We start from the raw sequence: 17461 nt of genomic DNA on the forward strand, positions 1-17461 counted from the left end.
TCCTTGTGTATCCTACATAAGGGCACTGGGATGAGGGGGTGAGTGGAAGCTAAAATCCAAGCTGTGCTCAGCCATCACCTGGAGGAAGAGATAACTTTTGCTAATTTGCACAGACAGACTGCTCTTACTCATAGCTAAACCATGTGCCCACTGGGTTAAATCTTCCTAGGGAGAATCTCTTTTGTCTAATGTATGCAAAGCCAACAAATGAGACAGTCATGGCCTTGTCTTTATCCCATGTTGAATCTGTTTTACTTTTGTATTTTTTAAATTCAGGTTAAAATTTATGTAGAGTGAAATACACAAATATTAAACTTACAATTTAATGAATTTTGCCATTGTATAAGCAGGTTTAACTAATACTCAATATATAAGATATAAGGATGGTAACATCACTCCAGCAAATTCCTTTGTGTCATCCTTGAAGTCAATTTCCAACCCTCAGAGGCAACTCTTGCTGTGACTCTCCTCATCATAGACTAGTTTTGCCACTTCTCAAACCTCCTATACTCATACCATCATGCGGAATACAATCTTCTCTCTACTGCTTCTATTTTTCAACATAATGTTAATATTCCTCTATGTAGTTATATGTAGCGGTCATTTGTTCTTTTTTATTGCTAAATAATACGTGAATAAGCACAATTTTCATAATAATTTTTCTACTAGTGAACATTTGTCTTGACTATCCTGGAAGGAAAGGATATATTCCAGGTGGGCAGATCACCTGAGGTCAGGAGTTCAAGACCATCCCGATCAACATGGAGAAACCCCTTCGCTACTAAAAATACAAAATTAGCCAGGCGTGGTGGCGCGTGCCTGTAATCCCAGCTACTTGGGAGGCTGAAGTGTAGTGGCATGATCTCAGCTTGTCCTCAATATGTAGCAGTGATTTGTTCTTTTTTATTGCTAAATAATATATGAATGAGCACAATTTTCATAATGATTTTCCTGCTAATGAATATCCGTGTTGACTATCCTGAAAGGAAAGGGAATTCACAGAGCCTACGTGTGTTTCTTTTTGCCACGATAACATAACCTGTGTTGTCCTCAATTTTGATTATTATATTTAAAAACTGCTATGAACATTCTTGTAAAGAGGTTTTAGTGGTCTTATACTTTTATTTATTTGGGGTAAATACCTAAGAAAGGGATTACTGGATCATGAGATATATGGATTTTTAACTTTACAAAAGAATACCTGTTTTCCAAACTGGTTGCACCATTTTACACCCTCATCGGTAAGGTCTAGTTTCTCCACATTCTCGTCAATATTTACTGTTGCTAGTCTGTATCATTTTTGCCATTCTAATGGGTGTATAATGATATCTTATTGTGGTTTTAAAAAATGTTGAACAGATCAGGCACGGTGACTCACGCCTATAAACCCAGCCGATTGGGAGGCCAAGATGAGTGGCTCACTAGAGGTCAGGAGTTCAAAACCAGCCTATCAACCATGGTGAAACCCTGTCTCTACTAAAAATACAAAAATTATCCAGGTGTGGTGGCAGGCGCCTATAATCCCAGCTACTCGGGAGGCTGAGACACAAGAATTGCTTGAACCCAGGAGGCAAAGATTGCATGAGCTGAGATCCCACCGCTGCACTTCAGCCTGGGTTACAGAGCAAGACTCTGTCTCTAAAACAACAAAACAAAACAAAACAAAAAACAAAAAACAAAAAAACCCCAAAAAACAAAAAAAAAAAAAAACACAGTGTTGAACACTTTTCCCTGAACTTATTGGTCACTAATATCATCTTCTTCTGTGAAAAGTCTGCAGAAGTTTTTTTGCCTATTTTGTATTGGGTTGTTTTCCTTTTTGTTATTAAGTTCAAGTTCATGAAGTGGGAGAGTACAGTTTGTCTACCACTAGGTCATGACGAGGGAGCAGTTATGACATTCTGTGCAAAGGGAGTGAATAACTGGGGCTAATCATTTAATGTGATTTATTTCATTACTTTGATATTGCAGTGTAAACTGGACTTAGTAACTGGAGAATTCCCACATTGGTTTTCTGACCCATGGAGTGGAGGTTCTTATGACAGAAACAAGTGACGATCCTCAGCACTCCCCTTCCTTCCTGGATAGTAACTCCAAGGAATGTTGTACTCCTGGGGGAAGGGCAGAGATTAATGCCACCCTAAAAGACTTGAAAGCCCCAGGATGATGATTCTAGCACATCCCCATTGAATTCTCCTGTTTGGTCCGTGTAGAAGGTGGACAGATCTTGGAGAGTGGCTGTGGTTTATCATAAATGTAATGAAGTGGAAATTCTAATTTAAGATAGTCTTTCAGATATAGTGGCTTTTCTAGAACACATTCATAAATAACCTCAATACCTGTTATAGAGATGTGGATCTACAGAACTTTTTTTTTCTATCCTTATCAGTAAAAATAAGTTGATTGCTTTTGCATGACAAGGGCAGCAGTATAGCCTCACGGTTTTATCTCAGATGTATATTGACTTTTCTGATCGCTGACGTAACAGTCTGGAGAGATCCTCATCATCTTGAGGTACCACGGAACTTTACTTATCTAGTTATTTTTATTTATTTATTTTTGAGATGGAGTCTCACTCTTGTGGTCCAGGCTTTAGGGCAGCGATGCAATCTCAGCTCACTGCAACTTCTGCCCCCTGAGTTCAAGTAATTCTCCTCCCTCAACCTCCTGATAGCTGGCATTACAAGCAGATACCACCATGCATAGCTAATTTTTGTATTTTTAGTAGACAAGGTTTTGCCATGTTGGCCAGGCTGGTCTCAAACTTTTGACCCCAGGTGATCCACCCACCTAGGCCCCCCAAAGTGCTGGGATTACAGGTGTGAGCCACCACGCCTGGCCACAGACCTTTATATTAGTCCTTTACATTGATGAGCTTGTGCTAATTGGATATCATAAGGAAGACTCAAAGGCACCTTAGATGAGTCAGTGCAGTCAATTTCCAAGTTTTTTTCCTGGCCAGTAGCATCAGCATCACCTGGGAACTTGTTAGAAATATAAATTATCAGACCCTACCTCAGACCTATTGCATCAAAAACTCTTGGAGTGGCCAGGTGTGGTGGGTCACACCTGTAATCCCAGCACTTTGGGAGGCTGAAGTGAGAGGACTGCTTGATGCCAGGAGTTCGAGACCAGCCTGGGCAATATAGTGAGACCTAACCCCCACCTCCATCAACTCCTACCCCTGTCTCTACAAAAACTAACTGATCATTAGAGAAACGCAGATTAAAACCACAAGATACCATCTCACACCAGTCAGAATGGCTATTACTATTATTATTATTATTTTGAGACAGAGTCTAGCTCTGTTGCCCAGGCTGGAATACAGTGGTATGATCTTGGCTTACTACAAACTCCAATTTCTTGGGTTCAAGCGATTCTCCTGCCTCAGCCTCCTGAGTAGCTGGGGTTACAGGCACCTGCCACCATGCCTGGCTAATTTTTGTATTTTTAGTAGAGACGGGTTTTCACCATGTTGGTCAGGCTGGTCTCAAACTCCTGATCTCAAGTAATCTGCCCTCCTTGGCCTCCTGAAGTGCTGGGATTACAGGCATGAGCCACCATGCCTGGCCCCAGAATGGCTATTATTAAAAAGCCAAAAAGTAACAAATGCTGGCCAGATTGTGGAGAAAAGGGAATGCTCATATGCTGTTAGTGAAAGTGTAAATTGGTTGAACCATTGTGGAAAGCAGTGTGGCAATTCCTCAAACAGCTGAAAACAAAACTACTGTTTGACCCAGCAATCCCGTTGGTGGGTATAGAGCCAAAGGAATATGTCGTTCTATCTTAAAGACACATGCACAAGTATGTTCATTGCAGTACCATTCGGAATAGCCAAGACATGGAAGCAACCTGAATGTCCATCAATGATAGGCTGGATAAAGAAAATGTGGTGCCTATACACCATGGAATACTATGCAGTCATGAAAAGGAACAAGATTATGCCCTTTGCTGAAACATGGATGGAGCTGGAGGCCGTTATCCTTAGCAAAGTAATGCAGGACCAGAAAACCAAATACCACATGTTCTCACTTATAGGTGGGAGCTTAATGATGAGAACATATGGACACAAAGAGGGAAACAACAGACACGGGGGCCTATGTATGGGTGGAGAGTAGAGGGTAAGAGGAAGGAAAGGAGCAGAAAAAATAACAAATGGGTACTAGGCTTAGTATCTGGGTCATAAAATAATCTGTACAACAAAACCCCAAGACACAAACTTATTTGTATAACAATTCTGCACACATGCCCTTGAAACTAAAATAAAAGTTAAAAAAAAAAAAAACCTACCAATCAAGAAATTTAGACTTTTGAAACAACCTAGTAATCTCACAGAGGAAACTCTGTCAGTGTGCATATCTCTGGATTTATCCCATGTCTTTCCTTTGCTGATATCATGTTCCTGTCACCGTGATTAACCTAGAAAGAAAAGAGGGACAGAGGGGTGTCAGAGATGGGAGAGAACTTAGGTCTGGTGAAGGAATAACATGTCCCTTGTCACAAGCTAGACAGCGGCCAACCTTGGGATGAATCTGGTTCTCTATTTGTTGCCTGCGTTCTCTCTCTCTGTCAACGTGTGACCTCGTGACTGCTTTCAGATGGTCAGACCATGAGTGTGCGTCTGACAACAGCCTTGATCTCAGTATGGGAAACAGCACTTCTTCGAAAACAGACCATGTATGTGGCGAATTCCGCCTTCTCCTGCGTCCAGAGACTTCTCGCATTTCCTCTGTTCAATAATGCAGTGGCTGGGGACATTTTGTGATTTAATTCATTCATTGGTGGTGGCTCAGAGCTGGAACTTAAGTCTCCAAAGGGACCTTCCCCATCTCTGCTTTATTAAAATGAAACCTTCCCTTGGCATTTCTTGGAGGCATTTCTCCGGGTATGGATGAGAGGGACAAAGGAGACGGAGAGAGGGCTTGGGGCTTAAATGCCAGCAATCCAATTAATGCATGTTTAACCTTTGTAAATAAAGCTCTTTTTCAGCCTCCTTCTCAGACAGGGAGAGGAAAATTAACCAATTTAGTAGGAAGCCCCATACTGGGAGGAGAGTACTGGTGTTTATAACACACTTCCTGGCAGAGGGAGTTCAGCCTGGTGTTAAAAATTATTCTCTCTAGAAGGCCAACTGGCAGCAGATATAGGAAAACGTGCAGTGCAACGAGTCACCTCCTTAGGTGCGCTCCCTGGTGACGGGGACTGTTTACCCAGGCGTTTGGTTCAAAAGAGTCATTGGTGGGTCCCGTCCAGCTGCTTTGCTTCCATTAAGAACACAAGAAATAAAACGTCGCGTAGAACAGCGAACAGCGGGAGAAAGAGCAGAAAATAGAACCGCACATTTAACAACCCCTTGGATGCGGAAGACCTCCATGGTTTCAAAGCAGTGTAAGAAACTGCAAGAAAGATTCCGAAGATTCTACGTCTGTATCCTTAAAAATATTCAAAGGCAAATAAACTGACACAGACTTGCCACAAGCATGACATCCAAAAGCTGCTGTGATCACTCCTCATTCATTCATTCATTTAACATTTATTGGGCTGGCTGCTAGGGAGACAGACATCAAAGGCTCTGTGTCCTAGGGGCCGCCCTGCAGTGGGAGATAAAATTCATCGGTCTTCTGTTCATCTATGACTGTGGTAGGGCTTCTCTATATTTGTACACACCGGTAAGAAAAGCACTAGGGCATCATTAGGTAAGTAGAGAAAAGACAAGAGTTGACAACATACAACAGAGGAAACGCAGGTCAGGTGTGGTGGCTCATGCCTGTAATCCCAGCACTTTGGGAGGCCAAGGTGGGTAGATCACTTGAGGTCAGGAATTCAAGACCAGCCTGGCCAACACAGTGAAACCCCGTCTCTACTAAAACTACAAAAATTAGCCAGGCGTGGTGGTGGGGGCCTGTAATCCCAGCTACTTGGGAGGCTGAGGCATGAGAATCGCTTGAACTTAGGAGGCAGAGGTTGCAGTGAGCTGAGATCATGCCACTGCACTCTAGCCTGGGTGACAGAGTGAGACTGTCTCAAAAACAAACAAAAAAAAGGAAACATAGAAAATAGTATGTAAATATTCTCAATCTTCTTAATAACTGAAGTTTAGATGTAGGTTAAAATGGGGTAGTTTTTTGTTAGCAAACTTTTTTTTAATTTTTAATTTTTATTTATTTATTTTTTTAGACAACACCTCACTCACTCTGTCACCGAGGCTGGAGTGTAGTGGCATGATCATGGCTCACTGCAACCTTGACCTCCCAGGCTTAAGCAATCCTCCCGTCTCAGCCTCCCTCCCAAGTAGCTGGGACTGCAGGTGCATGCCACCATGCCTGGCTAATTTTTTTTGTATGTTTTGTAGAGATGGAGTTGCCCAGGCTGGCCTCAAACTCCGGCTCAAGCGATCCGCGTGCCTCTGCCTCCCAAAATGATGCGGTTACAGGTGTGAGCCCCTGTACCCGGTTGTGAATTTATTTTTTTATGATAATAAAAGAAAAGCTAGCATAGTTGTAGAGAAATAAGAATGTAATGTTATGTCCTTACAAATAAATAGAAGGTCTTTGGACAGTATTTTGGCAATGTCAACCAATAGTCTTTAAAATGTTCATAATATTTGACAGGAATTGCCCTTCTAGGAACTTATGTAAAGGAAATAATCAAAGACACAGATGAAGATCTATATATAAGAATTCTCATAGCATATATATTTTCTTGGGAAAAAAAGCAATTTTACAGTCCAACAAGAGAAAAGTGGGTGACTTATTAAGCCATATCAATATGTTTGTTTGTTTATTTTGATCAATACCTTTGCCATAATGACTTTGAAGAATATTTAACGATAATGTATACTTATGACATAATGGTGAAAAAATGGGATACAAGCTATATGTGGGCTGGAGAATCTCAATTTAGTGACACAAAAATAAAGAAACATTTAATTTACCTACTGAAAAGTATTTATTGGATACTTTGAGGCTTGAGAAGTTCCTCTAACTATAATAATATATTGATTTAAAACATTATGATATGTAACATTAGTAGCATAGTTATTTAAAAATGTAATAATTTTAAAGAATGTATGGATCAATTAAGCACATACATCTGAATTTTAGAAATGTTAGTACGTTATAAAAACAGAAAAATGTTTCCAGGCACGGTGGCTCATGCCTGTAATCCCAGCACTTTGGGAGGCTGAGATGGGCGGATCACCTGAGGTCAGGAGTTCGAGACCATCCTGGCCAACATGGTGAAACCCCGTTTCTACTAAAAATGCAAAAGAATTAGCCGGGTGTGCTGGTAGGTGCTTGTAATCCAGCTACTCAGGAGGCTGAGGCTGGAGAATCGCTTGAGCCTGGGATGTGGAGGTTGCAGTGAGCTGAGATCATACCACTGCACTCCAGCCTGGGTGATGAGAGCAAGACTCTATCTCAAACAAAAACAAAAACAAAAACACAGAAAAATGTGTATTTGGGGGTAGGATAAATAGGGCATTGGAAGACAGTCCTACATACGATGTTTAGGAAAGAGGAGGAGGACACTGAAGAGAAGACTGGTTATTCTTGGGTGGGGTCAGGTATACTCTGACCAACGGAGATGAAATGTGTGGGGTCTTTTCTGCTGTCTTCTAGAATGACATGTCAGCAAATTGCCTTCCCTCTTTTTGCTGCAAAGAATGCTGTGAGCATCTTAGCTTCATTCTAGGATTTTCCTTTAGAAAGATTTCCTCTGACTTCCTGAAGGGGACTTTCTTCTGAAAAGGACGTGGGGGGAACCACTGAGGAAAGAGAATTTATTTATTTTTATTTTTTTGAGATGGAGTCTAACTCTATCGCCCAGGCTGGACTGCAGTGGTGTAATTGTGGCTCAATGCAGCCTCCGCCCCCAGGTTCAAGCAGTTCTCCTGCGTCAGACTCCCAAGTAGCTGGGATTACAGGCACCAGCCACTGCGCCCGGCTAATTTTTGTGTCTTTAGTAGAGACAGGATTTCACCATCTTGGCCAGGCTGGTCTTGAACTCCTGACTTCGTGATCCACCCACCTCCGCTTCCCAAAGTGCTGGGATTACAGGCCTGAGCCACCGCGCCCAGCAAGGAAAGAGAATTTAATCCAGTAGTTTGGTTTTGAGGCTTGAGAAGGAAGAATTCTAGGACCACCAGCACCGAATCCCTGGGGATAAAAGACAGACATTGGTCCTGGGTCTGCAGGACCAGCCTGCATCCAGCACTCTGGAGTCGCAGGCACCCTGAGGACGGCAGTGGGAGGGAGCTGGAGAGATGGGCGGTGGAGCCTGTGACTGTGAGCATCCACGTTTAGCGCCCTTTGCCAAGATCTGTCCGAGAGGATAGGATCTGTCTTCCTGGTGAAGCTGCGGCAGTTGGTCAGCAACTTCGGCGGCAAGTGGTGGAGATGATAGTCTCCCGACCATCACACCGTCTTCTTTGTGGAATCTTGCAGGGTACCGCCAGCCCTGACATGTGCATGCAAGGACAGTAGTAGATGAGACAGAGACTCCAGCATCAATTCCTCTTCAGCACAGAAGTCCAATTGTACCATTTTGCACCGTGTGTGTCCCGGCATCTTTGGACAATTCAAGGAGAAGAGAATCCTCCAGAGGACAAGGTGAGACATCTTACTAGTCAATGGGAAAAATTAAAGCAATAAGACCCACCTTATGAATCGGATGGTTGTGAATATGTATTCACATATATATGGTTGTGAAGCCATCTGATGCATAACATGGCTCTCATTGCTTTTATTTTTCTGATCAACTAGTGGTAGAACATAACATGTTTTACCTCCATTATCCTACCATGAGCATACAATGTTTTGTTTATTATTTATTTTTTTATGTCATCGACAAGGTCTTGCTTTGCCACCCAGGCTGGTGTGCAGTGGCATGCTTCTGGCTCACTGCAGCCTCAACCTTCTGGACTCAAGCTATCCTCCCACCTCAGCCTCTGGAGTAGCTGGGACTACAGGCATGTACTACCATGCCTAGCTAAATTTCTTTTGTATTTTTTTTTGTAGAGACAGGGTTTCTTCTAATTGCCCAGACTCCTCTGGAACTTCTGGGCTCAAACAATCTGCTCGCCTCAGCCTCCCAAAGTGCTGGGATTACAGGCGTGAGTCACCTGCCTGGCCATGAGCATATCATGTTTTATAAAGGGGTAAAAGAATGAATCTTAAATAATGTTCCCTCCTCTCCAAGGTTAAATAACAAGTGAGAGTGGCTATTGCATGGGAAACGAGGCATAGAACTAGAATTTGAACCCACCTGGCCACAGGCGTAACCGGTGTTGAGTGTGCGGGACCTTCAGAGACACATACAAGGGCTTCATTCTAAAGTAGGCCCTCCGTCTTTAATTAGCTGAGAGTCAGTGTGACATGTTAGTTCCTCCCCACATGCTCCCTGAAGCTAGACAGCAGACCTCTTTGGGCACATCAACAGCCTCTGGCTTGCTTGGTGAGCCTGTCAGTAGCCTGCCCTCACCAGGAGATATGGACCGAGAGTGTTTCTGACATCATCAGGCTTTCCCTGAGCTCCTGGGTGGCTTTGAGTGCAGAAATCTTAATCCCAAAGCAACAGACACCCTTCCGTACTCCAGGCACTGAATAAATCAGTGGAGATCTCGAATGCCATAATTCTAACAGAGCCATCTCTGATGGTTGTGGCAATTTGCTCTCTCGTGGGTTAGGGACCAGCTGTAATTGATGAGGAAACTGACAGCTCTTTGTCTTCCTTGACTACATTTGTCATCTGGCAGCTGGCTTATTCGTTATCTATTGCCTAGGATTCTCTCTTTCTCTCCCTCTGTTTCCCTGGGCACTTGTGGAGCAGATGTATCTCTTCCTCTCCCTAAAGACAAGATCTATAAAGCCGTAACATGTTTTTAATGCAATTCAGCTTTTTGAAAAATGCATAATTGGAGAGTTCCAAAATAATTAGTTTATTATAGTGGGCCTATAAAAATGAACTTGCATCTCATTTATGAGCCATTAGATCCTATGTTCTACAAGCCTGATTGCTATTAATGCCACCAGCATATAATTTAGCATACTTTATTAACATGCGTCACCGCTGAGCCTCTCTTCCTTCCAGCCCCACATCAGACAGGATAGGGTTGAGTTGTGGGACTGAGAATTCGTCCTATAAACAGGACTCCAGCTTTGGAGACAGTGTCTCCTCTTCAGCCCAAACCCTCATGAGTCACACTGTGGACCCCTCTTGCACGAGAACATTTGACATTCATTCCATTTCTTTCTGGAGCAGTTAAGCAAAAGAAAAAAACTAAGGCATTAGCAGAAGGAGGAAGGAAAAAAAGAAAGGAAAAAAAAATCCAGAGCATAAAAGAAGAGGCAGAATGCACCAGTGCTTGGTTCTCACTCCAGGAGGTAAGAATAGTGAATGCCTTCGCAGGCACAAATGTGGATTTTTTTTTTTTCAGATAGTATAATGAAAATCAAAATATATACTGTGTATCTTCTATATGTTGTCTGCATGTACCTATGTAGGGCGCAGAGGGGATGAAAGGAGGAACTTTCATCTTTCTGTCTCTGTTTCCCTGGGCACTTGTGGGGCATTTGTATCTTCTCTTGCCAAAGACAAGATCTCTAAAGCCATAACATGTTTTTAACACAATTCAAAAATATTTATTGTGTTTGTTCTCCACTTCTTCTTCATGTGCCTGTGTAGGGCACAGAGGAGAAGAAAAAAGATGCAAGCTCATCTGTTTCTCTTACTTGAGGAGTTGATATTCTGATGGGGAAAAAGGGCAAACATTGGCTGGGCATGGTGGCTCACATCTGTCATCCCAGCAATTTGGGAGGCTGAGGCAGGAGGATCGTGTGAGACCAGGAGTCTGAGATCAGCCTGGGCAACATAGCAAGATCCTGTCTCTACAAAAAATGAAATAAATTATCCCAGTGTGGTGGTGTGCACCTGTAGTCCTAGCTACTCAGGAAGCTGAGCAGGGAGGATTGCTTGAGCCCAGGAGTTTGAGGCTGCAGTGAGCTATGATCGCACCACTGCACTCCAGCCTGGGTGACAGAATGAGACCCTGTTTCTTAAAAAACAATCATGGTCAGGCACGGTGGCTCACTCTTGTAATCCTAGCTACTCGGGAGGCTGAGGCAGGAAAATCGCTGAACCCAGGAGACAAAGGTTGCTGTTGCAGTGAGCCGAGATCGTGCCACTGCACTCCAGCCTGGGCAACAGAGCAAGACTCTATCTCAAAAAAAAAAAAAAAAAAAAAAGAAGAAGAAAAAAAAAGCATAAGAAGGAAATCGGATTTGAAATCTGCAAGCCTGGAACACTGGAGGGACGTGATCAGGAGAGGGCAACAATTCTGGGTTGAGGGTACAGATGAGAACAGCTCTTCAGCCTCCCCTTTGTCCCACAGATGGCTGCCCTGGGTGAGGAGTGAAGGGAACCTCTGTCCCCAGGTAGATGCTAGAAGGGGCTAGAGCAGGACCTGCATGCCAGAGCCCAGCATGTGGTCTGCATGTCCCGAGCTGTGGCTTTGAGATGCTGCTCGTGAAACCATTTCCTTTTCTCCTTGCAGGGATGGCAGGAAGGTGGCAGGGAATCTTAGGCAGAAGCCCTGGAGCCTGGCACACAGAATGAGATGATAACTCTGTCTTCTTTCCTTGTAGGTTTATCACTGAAGAACAAGAGGGTCTCATCCCCTTTTTCCTCTTTTAATTTTTATTTTTTGAGAGTGTCTTGATCTGTCTCCCAGGCTGGTGTGCAGTGGTGCCATCTCGGCTCACTGCAACCTCCACCTTGCTCAAGCAATTCTCCTGCTTCAGCCTCCCGAGTAGCTGGGATTACAGACATGCACCACCACGCCTGGCAAATTTTTGTATTATTATTATTTTTTTTAGTAGAGATGGTGTTTCACCATGTTGGCCAGGCTGGTCCTGAACTCCTGACCTCAGGTGATCCAACCGCCTTGGCCTCCCAAAGTGTTGGGATTATAGGCGTGTGAGCCACAGTGCCCAGCCCCCTTTTTCCTTTTAAGAGGGCACACTGGGCTTTGTAAGTTGTTGGCCAGGGCTTACTCTCAGAGGCGAGATAAAATGCTCCATTTTTTTTGTCTTTTTATTTATAAACTTTGTAGAGACGAGGTCTCAAGATGTTGCCCAGGCTGGTCTCAAACTCCTGGCCTCAAGTGATTCTGCCTCCTTGGCCTCCCAAAGGGCAGGGATTACAGGCGTGAGCCACTGTGCCTGGCTGGCTTCCACTTCTTGAGAAACAAGGATTATAGAAGAAAACAGCTGGATTGCCACAGAGAAGTCAAAACACTGAGGCCCCTGAACGCAGGGTGATTTCTGAGAACAGTAGAGGGTATGGAGGTTGTGGCTTCACACTTTGAGGAACCTGTGGTTTGCTCCCCTGTGACACCCCAAGATGGGCAAAAGTGGCACAAGGGCTCTTGTGGACTGAATTCTAAACTCCTTTATGGGAGCTTCCAAGAAGGACCTACCAAGGTCAGCATGGCAGGTCCTTCCCAGAGCATATGGATGGCTTAAACCTCCTCCTGCCCCATGACTCTTGTTTGGAAGGTATATTAGTCTGTCCTCATGCTGCTAATAATGGCATACCCAAGTCTGGGTAATTTATAAAGGAAAGAGGTTTAATGGACCCACAGTTCCACATGGCTGGGGAGGCCTTATTGTCATGGTGGGAGGTGAGGGAGGAGCAAAGTCATGTCTTACATGGTGGCAGGCAAGAGAATGTGTGCAAGGGAACTCCTCTTTATAAAACCATCAGATCTCGTGAGACTGACTGACTATCACGAGAACAGCACGGGAAAGACGTGCCCCCAAGATTCAATTACTTCTCACCGGGTCCCTCCCATTATAGGAGCTGCAATTCATGATGAGATTTAGTTGGGGACACAGTCGAACCATATCAGAAGGAAAGAGGCCTGTTCAGAGCTCATATCTGTATCTAAGCGATCTTGTCAAGGGTTCTCCAAGGTTAATTTAATTAGGAAATAAAAATACTAGAACAGTGTTTGCTCTTGAGCGTTGTGGAGTAGATTCTCTGAGGCAGACAGACAGAGCCTTGGAGGGAAGAATGGAGCATGAAAATCCAGGGGGAGGAGGCATTTGACAAGACTCACCAGGGAAAAACTCTATAGCCCAGGACACTATAGGGGAATACCTGTTACATTGAATTTCACAGAATTAAACATGTTTAAATTGGTGGGGTGTGGTGGTTCACGCCTGCAATCCCAGCACTTCTGGAGGCCGAGGTGGGCAGATCTCCTAAGGTCAGGAGTTCAAGACCAGCCTGGCCAACATGATGAAACCCTGTCTCTCCTAAAAATACAAAAATTAGCCAGGCACGGCGGCATGTGCCTGTAGTCCCAGCTACTTGGGAGGCTGAGGCAGAGGGATAGCTTAAACCCAGGAGGCGGAAGTTGCAGTAAGCTGAGATCGCACCACTGCACTCCAGCCTGGGTGATAGAGTCAGACTCTGTCTTAAAAAAAAAAAAAAAAAAAGAAAGTTTAAATTTCGCCAAGTGATTTTTATATAGCTGCCGTGTTTCTAATTAATAACAGCTGTTTCGTGAAAATGAAAAAAAGCAGTTTGTTAAGGAGCATGATATACTGAAAGAACGTCAAAGGGAGAATAAGAATGAGAATAAGGAAAAGGAGGATGGAAGAGGGAGGAGAAAAAGGAGGGGAAGAGAAGGGGGAGGAGGAGAAGGAGAATGAAGTGAGGAGGAGCAGGAGGACGGGAAGAAAGAGGGGCCAGTTGAGGTGGCTCATGCCTGTAATCCCAGCACTCTGGGAGGCAGAGGTGGGCGGATCATGAGGTCAGGAGTTTAAGACTAGCCTGGCCAAGATGGTGAAACCCCGTCTCTACTAAAAATACAAAAATTAGCCAGGCATGCTGGTGGGCGCCTATAATCCCAGCTACTGGGGAAGCTGAGGCAGAGAATTGCTTGAACCTGGGAAGCAGAGGTTGCAGTGAGCCGAGATTGTGCCACTGCACTCCAGCCTGAGGAACAGAGTGAGACTCCATCTCAAAAAAAAAAAAAAAGAAAGTAAAGAAAGAGGGGTAAGATGAGGAGGATGGGAAGGAGAAAGAGGAGGGAGAAAAGGAGGAGGCGGGGGAGAAGAAAAAAGGGGACAGGAAAAGAAGGAAGAAGAGGAGGAGGGGGAGGAGAAAAAGGAGGAGAAGGAGGAGAGAAGGAGGAGGAGAAGGAGGATTGGGAGGAGGAGAAAAAGAAGAGAAAGGGGAAGGAGAAGAACAAGGACACAGAGGGAAAGTCAGGAGAAGGAAGAGGAAGAAGGAGGAAGAGGGGATGCTGGAGGGAGAAGGGGATGAGGGAGCAGAAGCAGGAGGATGAGGAGGAGGAGAAGAGGTAGAAAAAAGAGGAGAAGAAGAAGAAAGAAGAAGACGAGGAGGAGGAGAAAGAAGAAGTAGCAAGAAAAGAAGAAAGAGGGCAACAGAATATGCCTGGTTGCAGCCCTGGTTATTGCTGTAATTTTTGGTACACTATTTCTGGTCCCCCTACTTTCTACATCTGTGATCCAAAATAATGGGATTGTATTAAATCTTTACTTCCAATAAAGTCTTACACAGAAGCCCAGCGCATGCTGCTTAGATGGAGGAGGTATGGATTGTGGTGTGTGGAATGTGTGTGTGTATATGTGTGTATGCCTGCGTGCGTGTGTGTGCATGTGTGTGTGAGAATGCAAAAATGTTAACTCTATTCTGGGGCAAGTTGGAGCAGCTCTGTGTGCTCATGGTAACTCTCTCTATTTTGGTACTCTTTGGTAAGTGCATGGAAGCTGTCTGGAAGGCATTTGGGAGAGGAGAACAGAGAGAGGAACTTGCTGTTTAGCTCTGGCTAAGGGGGGAAGTGGCAGGAGGGTTAGGACGCACTCAATGGGCCCAGCATCAAAATGTGGGAGGGACAGAAACAAAATTCAGACTCCACGATGACATCAGCTGGGAAGTTCCATCAGACAGAATCCAAAGTCTCTGACATCTTTGGCTGGGTGCGGTGGCTCACACCTGCAATCCCAGCACTTTGGGAGGTCGAGGCGGGCAGATCACCTGAGGTCAGGAGTTTGAGAACAGCCTGGCCAACATGGTGAAACCCTGTCTCTACCAAAAATACAAAAACTAGCTGGGCGTGGTGGTGGGCACCTGTAATGCCAGCTACTCAGGAGGCTGAGGCAGGAGAATCACTTGAACCCAGGAGGCGGAGGTTGCAGTGAGCCAAGACCGTGCCACTGCACTCCAGCCTGGGCGACAAGAGCAATACTCCATCTCAAAACAAACAACAAAAACAAAGTCTCTGACATACTTTTGACTGATATGCCAATATCGTTTCCCAGAGGGGAGAAAAAGCAGAAAGAGAAAACTGCTACTCTGAGCTTGACTCCAGCCAACAGAGTCAGCCTGGTTGGCAAAGTGGAAGGGAATGGAGTCCTGAGAATAAACAAACATAGCGTTTGTGGGAAGCAAGGTGAGGAAGGGTCTCCATAGAGAGAGATGCTGTTGGTTGGCCCTCCATAGTATCAAAAGGCTCAGAAAAGCAAATGGCATCATTCCAGGAGGTGGAGCAGCTTAAGATGCCCCAACACTGAACACACCATTTTATGAGTCCCTGAAGAGGAAAGGAGAAAATTCTTCAAGAAAGAAAAAAAAAAAAAAAAAAAAAAGGCCAGGTGTTGTGGCTCGTAACTGTAATCCCAGCAGTTTGGGAGGCCGAGGTGGGCGGATCACCTGAGGTCAGGAGTTCAAGACCAGCCTGGCCAACATGGCAAAAACCCATTTCTACTAAGAATACAAAAATTAGCCAGGCTTGGTGGCAGGCACCTGTAATCCCAGCTACTCAGGAGGCTGGGGCAGGAGAATCACTTGAACCTGGGAGGCAGAGGTTTCAGTGAGCCGAGATTGTGCCACTGCACTCCAGCCTGATGACACGGTGGGACTCCGTCTCAAAAAAAAAAAAAAAAAAAAAAAAGAGAGAGAGAGAGAGAATCACTTGAACCTGGGAGGTGGAGCTTGCAGTGAGCTGAGATCATGCCACTGCACTCCAGCCTGGGTGACAGAGTGAGACTCCATCTGAAAAAAATAAAAAATAAAATAAAATAAAGAGAATCACTTAAACCCGGGAGGCAGAGGTTGCAGTGAGCCAAGATGGAGCCACTGCACTCCAGCCTGGGTGACAGAGCAAGACTCTGTCTCGAAGAAAAAAATAAAAGAATCACAAAGAATCACTTGAACCTGGGAGGCTGAGGTTGCAGTGAGCAGAGACACCACCGCACTTCAGTCTGGACAACAGAGTGAGACCCTGTCGCTAAATAAAAAGGAAGAAAGAAAAACCAACCAACCAACCAACAAAACAGACAAAAAAAAAACTAAAAACAATCGTGCCCTGAGCCCAGATATAAAAACAGCTCATCCAAAAGAGGGAAATAAGAACACGTGGCCCAGGATGGGTCTGCAAGAGAAGCGTCGCAAAAGCTAAAGACCTGCACATCTGGAGCTGCCATAAAGGCTGAGAAAAATGAAGCGATGGTTTTCTGATGATAGTTGGAGCAGAAGAAGGGTCAGGTGTGCACAGGACCCCTGCCTGCCCTGGTGGGATGATGAAGATGGATGGGTGATGCAGTAACCCCTGTTTGACTTCTGTCTCCTCCATCTAGAAGAATGGATTTTGGACTGAAGACAAAAGCTCAGGCATTGCCAAGGAATCATCTGGGGCCCCTCACAGAGGTAAAGGCAGACGCTGTGTTTGAGAAGCATCATGATAAGCAGGTAGCAGGGGTTCAAGTTCAGAAGCTTAGGATGGAGCCCTCATGCTCTGTGTGATCTCAGAGGAGTTTCTGAGATGGGGAGGGAGAGGAGAAGGAAGAAGACCAGGAGGGGAAAAAGAAGAAAAGGGGAAAGAGAAGAAGAAGGAAGAGGAGGAAGAGAAGGAAGAGGGGGAAGATGAAGAGGAATAGGAGGGGGAGGAAGTGGGGAGGAGAAACAGGAGGAGGAGGAGAATGAGGAGAGGCAGAGGTAGAAAATGTGCTTTATGGCCGGGCATGGTAGCTCATGCTTATAATCTCAGCACTTTGGGAGGCCTGAGGCAGGCGGATCACCTGAGGTCAGGAGTTCGATACCATCCTGACTAATATGGAGAAACCCTGTCTCTACTAAAAATACAAAAATTAGTCAGGCGAGGTGGTGCACACCTGTAATCTCATCTACTCAAGAGGGAGGCAAGAGAATGGCTTGAACCCGGGAGGTGGAGGTTGCAGTGAGCCGAGATCACAACACTGTACTCCAGCCTGGGTGACAGAGCGAGACTTGGTCTCAAAAGCAGAAAGAAAATATACCTCTGCTGGGCGCGGTGGCTCAAGCCTGTAATCCCAGCACTTTGGGAGGCCGATACGGGCGGATCACGAGGTCAGGAGATCGAGACCATCCTGGCTAACACAGTGAAAACTCGTCT

The sequence above is a fragment of the Macaca fascicularis genome, chromosome 3, assembly GCF_037993035.2.
Source record: "Macaca fascicularis isolate 582-1 chromosome 3, T2T-MFA8v1.1".
Taxonomy (NCBI): domain Eukaryota; kingdom Metazoa; phylum Chordata; class Mammalia; order Primates; family Cercopithecidae; genus Macaca; species Macaca fascicularis.